Source organism: Alosa alosa, chromosome 11 (assembly GCF_017589495.1).
Source record: "Alosa alosa isolate M-15738 ecotype Scorff River chromosome 11, AALO_Geno_1.1, whole genome shotgun sequence".
Lineage (NCBI taxonomy): Eukaryota > Metazoa > Chordata > Actinopteri > Clupeiformes > Clupeidae > Alosa > Alosa alosa.
The window spans coordinates 14,067,444-14,076,305 of NC_063199.1; positions in this window are offsets into that span (position 1 = coordinate 14,067,444).

Here is an 8,862-nt window from a genome sequence, read left to right on the forward strand (position 1 = left end):
TGACACTCAAGCATTCATGCAAACATTGCACTAGATTAAGCAATTAATAAAAGCCAAGCAATTACAAACTCTTATGTGTCTTTGTGAAATCTGGCTGGACCTTTTCTGCTCTATCATTAGACGGATGGTAATTACCCAGAGATGAAAGGAGGGGGAGATGAAGAGAACCATACAAAACACAACTGATTACTCACAGCGTACAACTTTGCTGCTTTGTTGAAAAAGCATGTCACATATTATCAAGATATGAAAAATGAATTAATACAGCCTTTTGTCCCCAACTGCCATGGTCTCCCACACAACGTTGGTCTAAAACGATTGATATTTTTGTTGGGTAAACACATATTGGAGTGCACAGCAGCATCATCGTCATTCTAAACATTCAGCAGTATTAGGTGCAACAGAAAAATGGCACATATCTCAACAACGCATGTCATGACAACAAAACGATCAACCAATTATTCTTACGTCTACAAAGAATACTTCCCAGTCTGACACACATAAAAAGGCAAGCCTCGACAAACCTCTTCTATCAACTGACTTTTCGTGTTTTTCCTATGAAAGCCATATAAAAATATCACTCTACTGTGATGTGGTTCTATAGAATCAGGTTGAACAAAAACTATAAGGTGCCATAAAGTGCTTTTTGTACTCAGTTTCCATGCAAGTCATATTGTTGATGAAGAAAAGGGCTGACGCCCAGAAACAGTACTTAAGCTATGTGTCTCTGCACGGTTAACTGTGTTTCGTTCTGAATCAAACGTGTGTGTATGTGTGTTTTGTTTCCTAAGAGCCCTAAATCAGAGCCCTGGCATGGCTTCTGTCACAGACACAGGCCTTCAGGGTCAACCCCACAGCTCCTGACCAGCTCCAGCACCCAGATGCCACCCTCTCCTGCTCTTAAGACATGTCAAGACTGCTATAGGCAACAGGGCATAAAGCTTTAGACACACACACACACACACACACACACACACACACACACACACACACAACAAGTATGTACACAAGTACATTTCCTCCTGCTTATACAAACACCAAACACATGGACACACACACACACACACTTACACTTTTATCAAACACAACAAACATCCTTGTACACACACACACAACCACACACACACACAGAGTTACATTTGCACAGGCACAGGCACGCACACACACACACACACACACACACACACACACACACAAACACACACACACACACACACACACACACACACACACACTAAGGGTGGTCTGATTTATTGCTCCTGTACAAGTCCAGGTCCACAGATTTTGACTGCACACTGTCACTTTTATCTCTGTAGCCCCCCTCCTCCACCTGACACATTAATGTCTCCTTATTATTGCTATCAGTCAAGTTGGGCTGTTTGCTTTGCCACAGGTGTTCAGGAGAGCTCCGCGCCCAAACCCCTCAGCAAGCCTTTCATTATTCATTATAGCAAGCCGAGGAGCAGAGAGGGTGGCGCCTCTGGAACAGAGGAGAGGGAGGGAGGGAGGGAGGGAGGGGAAAAGGGACAAAAAAAGGAGAGACCGGTTATTAGGAGATGCATGAACAAGCAAAGTAAGCAGACAACAAAGCTAAGTATCTTCTGAATATAATGTAACATAGGAAAGAGGTATTTGGTCAAACTGTAATGAGGTTTAACCGTAAACACAGATGGTGACAGACACTGGTCTTTTGTGCGCAGGTGGTTGTGCTATGGCCCTCCTGTCTAATATACCGGTAATAACTGCTCTGCCATAGAGGTCCTCTGGCGACTGGAATGCTTCAGCACAGCAGTCTGTTGAATTAATTCATTAACAGCTCCAACAAGCTACCTGACGCTCCACTCCCCAAGCCCTATTAGTGTGTGAGGTTCCTCTTCTGAGCAGAGGTGTGATGAGGGGCTTCAGCACCACCTTTGGCCTCGCTTGCAGTCTCAGGGGGGCAGTAATCTTGGTTGGCCCCTCTGATGAGCTGCTTGTGTAAACACTCCACCCTGCCCATCTCTCCAACCCCTCCCCCACCAACCGTCCTCCTCAAACGGTCAGCTTCCTCTGGGACTCAGCCACCTCTCCTCCTCCTCCTCCGCCTGAAGGACCTCCTGATTGCTCATGTGATTTCATATCATTGACTCTCCATCTATCATGGAGCTCTGACCTACAGCAACCATCCAGGCTTCTGCACGCCAAAGGAGCGGACTTCGATTCCAATCCCTTCCTTACAACAATGGCAAATGCCCACATACAATATTTCCTGTTGCTTTGCTGGGGAGAATAGCACTCTGATAGAAATGTAATGGAACACGGTACTAATTCCCTGAAGGAAATGAAAGATCCCCTCCCACCTTCATTCACTGCAGTCCCTTCTCCTCAGAACTCTTCAGCGCTAAACCAACAGGTTACCAAGGCAACTGAATATATGCAAACACTTTGCAGTTGCCCTTATCCTGAATAATGGAAAAGAAGACATTCCCATGATATCTCCTCTGCAGGAAAATAAATCATGGCCATCACAGGCTTCATCATGCTTACAATCAAACGTGGCAAAAATAGTTAGTATGTAATTCAATTCCCAACACATACCACACAAGCAGGCCTTCATTTTTCTCAAAGAATATACTGTAAAAGGCATTCCAACAACATAACAAAGCTAACTGTTTTCTTCACCTTTTTTCCCAAAATGTCAAGGTCCCAGAGGGTTGTTAGTTGCCAAGGCATTCTGCCATCTCTTAGCAAACATGTATCCTTATAACCATACTCCGTATAACAGGTGAGAATCACAGTACATTGATCAGCAGTAGTGAGAGTCTAGATCCACCTAGCTCACCATACTTACCCAAATACATACTAGCATATTTGTTACACATTTTGTTTTAGTGTGCTATTTTCCACAAAGGGAAATGAGACTTTCCCCAGGAACTTTAATGGCCCCGTCTCATGTCACAGGGGTCAAAGCTGAGAGGGGCTCAATCTCATGATGCCACCCACTCCAGCCTATGGCATTTCTGACACATGCTGCAATTCACTGGGTGTCAGGTTAGCAAACACATTAACCTCTATGAAAGAGCCTATGGAATGCCATTCAATGGCCATTCCCTCAATAGCCCTCATTGCCGTTAGTAAAGCGACTCATGGGTGGTTCTGCTGCTGTTGCTGGTGGTAGTGGTAGTGTGTGTGTGTGTGTGTGTGTGTGTGTGTGTGTGTGTGTGTGTGTGTGTGTGTGTGTGTGTATGTGTGTATGTTGGGGGGGAGGGGGGCTTATAGGTCACATTCCTCTCACAGTGCACATAGGCGATACTGCCGATGTTTTAGGGGCTTTTTCCTCTGGCTTTTGTGCGGTAGCCGGGAGGGGCTTCCTTTGGAGTCCCTGGACAACATTTCCTGTTGGAGCACTGGGTGCTGTGCCTCTAACTCACAGATGATAGGAATAGAGAGATGAGGACGAGATGAGGAAGGATAAAAATTCTTGGAAAAGCTTTCATTTTTATCGGAAAGGAAGACTCCAAAGGTAGATAAATTACCGTTGCCAAGTGAAATAACAACAGTCAAGGTTTTCCTATCCTAAAATTACTGATCCACTTCACAGTTGGATACGGGCAAGTATCAGAAGATCTCCATGTCTACTTGACAGACCTGATAAAGATGTAACAAGAAGAACAACTGTCCCTTCCTGTTGACTGAAATAAGGTCAATCACTGAACCAGCTGCTAGCAGTACTATTTAATTTGTACACAACAAGACTTATCTAAAGATGTAAACATTACAATACATCTCTAAGAATGGAAAAATGTAGACTACCAAAAAGCTATAACTATAGGCCTAGCTACTGTAGTATAGCTAAAACTATAGACTTGTGATCTTCATTTGAGCAAATCCATTTGAGCTAATTGCATTAACACAAGGATATTTAGATATTTTACAAACTTTCTAATCCCTGTAGAACTGTATTGGCAAGACATGTCAGTTTTCCTTTAACAAATCTCCTAACTATATTTAACATTGATTGCTAACTTCTACTAGTTTCAAGAGTAAGCAGTCCAACACCTCCCACTAGCATGTTGTTCCCTGAATAACCCATCAACAACCTGCTGTTGAAATTTTAGTTGGTAACACATCATAGACCCAGCAGGTAAATCTTGGGTAACCAGATTAAATAGCTAATAGCCATCAATTTTTGTTTTGCAAAAACAAACACCACACCTGGAATAGATAAGCTAGTTTTCTTGCTAACATATTTCACTTTGGTGGCATTCAGGAGGTAAAAGCTTTACTTAATTTTCACAGGGCTTCATGCTTAGACCACAAAACTGGATATTAAACAACCCAGGCAGCAAGTGAGAACAACAAAGAGCAAAATCCATAAAGTATATTGCTAAGAGTGGCTCTCAGACTCGGTTATCAAATCATATGATATCTCAATTCAATAAAGTCAGTCAGTGTCAAGATAAACTGATGGCTGATTTGGCAGCTACAGGTCAACAGTCGCAGCTTTTTTAATCTTTGCTGTTCATCTGCACCATCAAAATAGATAAATAGATAGATACTTTATTGATCCCCAAGGGAAATTCAAGAAGCTGCTGAGTAGGCTGCCACACCTGACGGCACCGGAACCGGAAAGGAAATAGGGGTAAAATGTCAGTCCTTCCACATTGGCTACCTTCATCTGAATGAAACAGGAAAATCCCCAGTGAAGCAAATACAGTATGACATGCGTGAGGCAGTGCCAAAATCCTGTGCCAGTTGTAACTGCTTCTACCTACAAATTCCAGTACCAAATACAATGCCCATACAGTATGGTGTATGGTAGACTGCAAGCATCCTCTACAAATGCCGTTGGATCATGTTGGTGCATTAGCGTTTAAAAAGAGCCATGGGGATTTGGAATCAGCTGAGAAAACATATGCCATTCAACCACTATCCTATTGCCAGTCTTAGTCAGAGACATCATTGTTTTAGTGTGAGAAAACAATCACCTAGAGAGGTTGTAGCCAGAAGAGAGAACCACTCTACCTCCTTTCATTACTTATAGCTCCCCATTGATCCTCCCTGGCAAGACACTTATTCCCCCCATTTGTCCCGAAATGATCTGAGGCAAAGGATCTAGTTGCAGGAGGTAGGTTCAGCCAGAGGTTGCACCACGAAGGCTTAAGTAGGTCTTCGGTTGCACATGGGGCTGTCCATGTCACTGGCAATGGGGTATGCCTTCTAATGGAGAGGGGGCGAGAGGGTAATGCCTCGGCCTGCCTTTCCGACCGTGCTCATAGGCTAACATTTGAGCTCCGTGTGTTCCAGCACCAGTATGCTTCACACATTTCTGTCATGCTGCCCACACCATTGAGACGTGTGCTCCTTCACCTGCATCAGGACATTGATAAAACCCTCTTCACTTCCATACAACCATTCAGCAGATGTCTTGATCATGTTCATTTCTGTTGATTGGTGGACGAATCCCAATGAACCATGCTGTGACATGATGTGCAGAATATGTTCAAACAGAAACAAAAGCATTGCAATATAGGCTATAGGAAAACATGAATTCATGGGTGTTCTTGTGCCTTTTGAGAGTCCTTGGAAGTTTAGACTTTGCTGAGAGAATTAGATGTGCTACACTCTGTATAGGCCTACAGTTGGCAAACAAGAAACAAAATCTACGATTCCATTATAAGATTGTCTGGATAAGTCACCCAATCAGTGATGTAGTCAGATTAATCTAGTGAAATTAATTTAGTGAAAATAAATTATGTTTATCTCATTACATCTCGGTGGATTGTCTAACACTCGGTGGATTGTCATCACTAACCCAGAACTTAACTGCCTTTTACTTCTGAATTAATAATGAACCATCATACCATATCTAGTGGAAGATAAATGGGTGTTGTACATTAATTGTACAGAGATTAATATCTTTCCAAGAGAGCTTTCTCACTCTCTTTTTAGTCCTTCTTGATCCCTTTAATGGTATTATCATACATATTGTATATTTCCCACTATAATTGCATTATAATGGAGGATTTGTTACTTGTTCTCTGTAACACCTGTATTTCATTTGGAGGAAAGAACACTTCGCAGTGTTTCCACTTTACTTTGATAATTCATGGATTCTGTACTTGACCCATAAAAGCAAAATAATTTCATGTTTTTCATAATTATCAGCCGTCACCACCACTCAGTGGGCTATGGCTGTCTGGCTGTAAATGTACTACACTACCAGGAGTACTCACGTCTGAATCTTAACCACCTCTTTTGAGAGGCAGAGAGAATAAACTTTGACCTCCTAACATGAGCTCTCCCCGTAGCCGAGTGTATTATGTATGTGTGTAAACAAGATATTATCTCTTCATATTTCTAAACAATCTCAGTATTGAGGAAACAAAACAAAGAACAATGGCCATAAACTCTTCATAGTATTTCCTCTCTGTTTCATAGCTTACCACGAAATGGGTACAAAAGGAAGGAAAAAAATCAACAAGAATCGACCCACCAATTTGTGTGTCGTCCCTGGTTTAGATTATGTATCATACATATAGTAGTGCTAAGTCTTCTTGGTATGGTATGGTCATTTTAAAAAAGATCTTACCAGACCATTCCAACACAGACTTACTGTAGGCTCCTTCATTTGATAATTGACTGTAATAGCATTTCTGTTTCCACTAATACCTGTCATATGTGGCAGAAATCTGGGTGAGGAATTGGGAGGAGCTGAGGAGCAGGCCCATGTAGCCTGGTCCCTTATATCTGGACACTAATGAAATCCCTTTGGTTTGCCAGGCATGTCCTTTAGTTTGGTACCACACAGGCCCTGAAACAGACTTCCTGTGGCTGTGCCCCTGCTCTGTGCATCCTGTGATCAGGGATGTATTTCTGCCTTTAATGGTTGTGTGTGGGGGCCTCTGCTTTCTTTGGCCGCTGCCCCGTGCATCTTCCCTTTGTTCTGTGGCAATGATGTCAGGCGGGTTATTGGGAACACCTGCCGGATTACGCACAGAGTGGACGCAGAGAGGGGTGGGGGGGTGGGTCAGCATGCCGGCCACACGGGTGTCACAGCATCGACACATAAGGTCGTCCGTGTGTGGGAGACACACAGACTCGCTCACAGAGAATCTGAATTACACTAGCACACACCAACATTACACGCACACACATCACACAGGCAACAATAGATACCAGCACACATTCACACATTAAATGAATGAAATGATTTCCTCTTACAAATTTCTAACAGCATCATTTACATGACACCATACACACCACACACACACACACACACACACACACACACACACACACACACACACACACACACACACACACACACACACACACACACACACACACACACACACACACACACTCACCCACCCTCATAAACATACCACCCACAGCTCATATGGCCTGGGTAAGGCAGGTCTGTGACTGTGACTCATATAATGACTGGCCCAGCACTCCCCCGGCCCCATAAAGCAGCCCCTTGCTGCAGCCCTGCCCTCCGCAATCAGGCCGCTGGTACCAGAGGCCAGCCGCTCTGATTGCACACTGGGAACTCCCTCCATTGTTTACCATGCAGAGCTCTTGCTGCCAGTATGAGGCTGCGAGATGGAGTGCAGGTTGCGGTCCACCTACGGTATCTACCTTCCTGATGTCTGCGGCTCATGAAGCCTCTGCCTGGTCCAGAGCACAATCTCCTTTTAAACTTTCTTTTTTCAACTGTCAAAGGTCATGTTTTGAGTTAGGAGGAGGACTGCGAGCAGAACAGAGGTTTAAAAACACAGGCTTCCTTCGCTGCTTCCAGCTTCGTCTCCACCAATGCCAAGAGCTACAAAATTGGCTTCCTCTAGTCAGCCAAATCCCTTCCAACACCATCGCGCTATACATCAGAATCCACTTACATGGCCTCTGACAGCTTTAGTTAGACTTACATGCTCAACAGGCTATTCCTTTTCATTAAACTGACATTCAAAATTACCTGTTGGCTGAGATTCTTTGCCTCGTTTGCTTCAAAGGGGGACGAGGGAAAAAGCCCAATTATCTCGAGCCATGCGTAAGATCACCTGTGCTCTCTGCCCCCTGGCCTTCGTCTTCTCTCGGCTCTGAGGAGGGCGTGTGGGCGTCAAAGCCCTTAAGGTGCTAAGGGAGGAGGTAAAACTCTATGGTTATTTGAGATTGCATATTGTGTCTGGAAGACCCTTCAGAGTGAAGGTTGGGAAGCTATTGGCTTTCACTCTATTCAATTACATTCCTGTGGGGCTCCGTGGTGTAGGCCAGTGGTTTATCAAAGTGTGGTCCGGGGACCACTGGTGGTCCGCAAACTAGTGGTTCACAAGCAGACGTGCTAAAATATAATATAGATGAGTTGTTTGCAATATTGAACCAACTTGTATGTAAATCCAAACAGTTCTGCAACACTGCATATGTAAGCTATGTCAGTTCAAATCATATGAATCCTCTGACACTATATGCAAGGTGGTTCATTGAGAAGGCCTATTGTGTAATATACTGTTGAAGTAGGTCTACTCTTTTTTTTTTGGTTAGGTGGTCCGTGAGTTTATTTTTATTGATTAAGTGGTCCTTGGTCTGAAAAAGTTTGAGAAACACTGGTGTAGACAATCCAATTCTCACTGATTTTAAGCAATTATGATCAACATGTCATATCAATGTAAACAGCAGGTGATGTAGTTGTACGGTGGATTATCTACAGTAAAAGGCCATCGTCAGCATATACAGAAATGGGCAGAATGAATAATGGAGAAACCAGATACGTGATGAGAAGGTCAAGTATTCTCTACATGGTAAATCTTGTTGCAATTGTCTATGGCAGCATGCCCCCCTCTTGGGGATTGGCAACAGAATGTCTAAAGTCAAAGCCCAGCA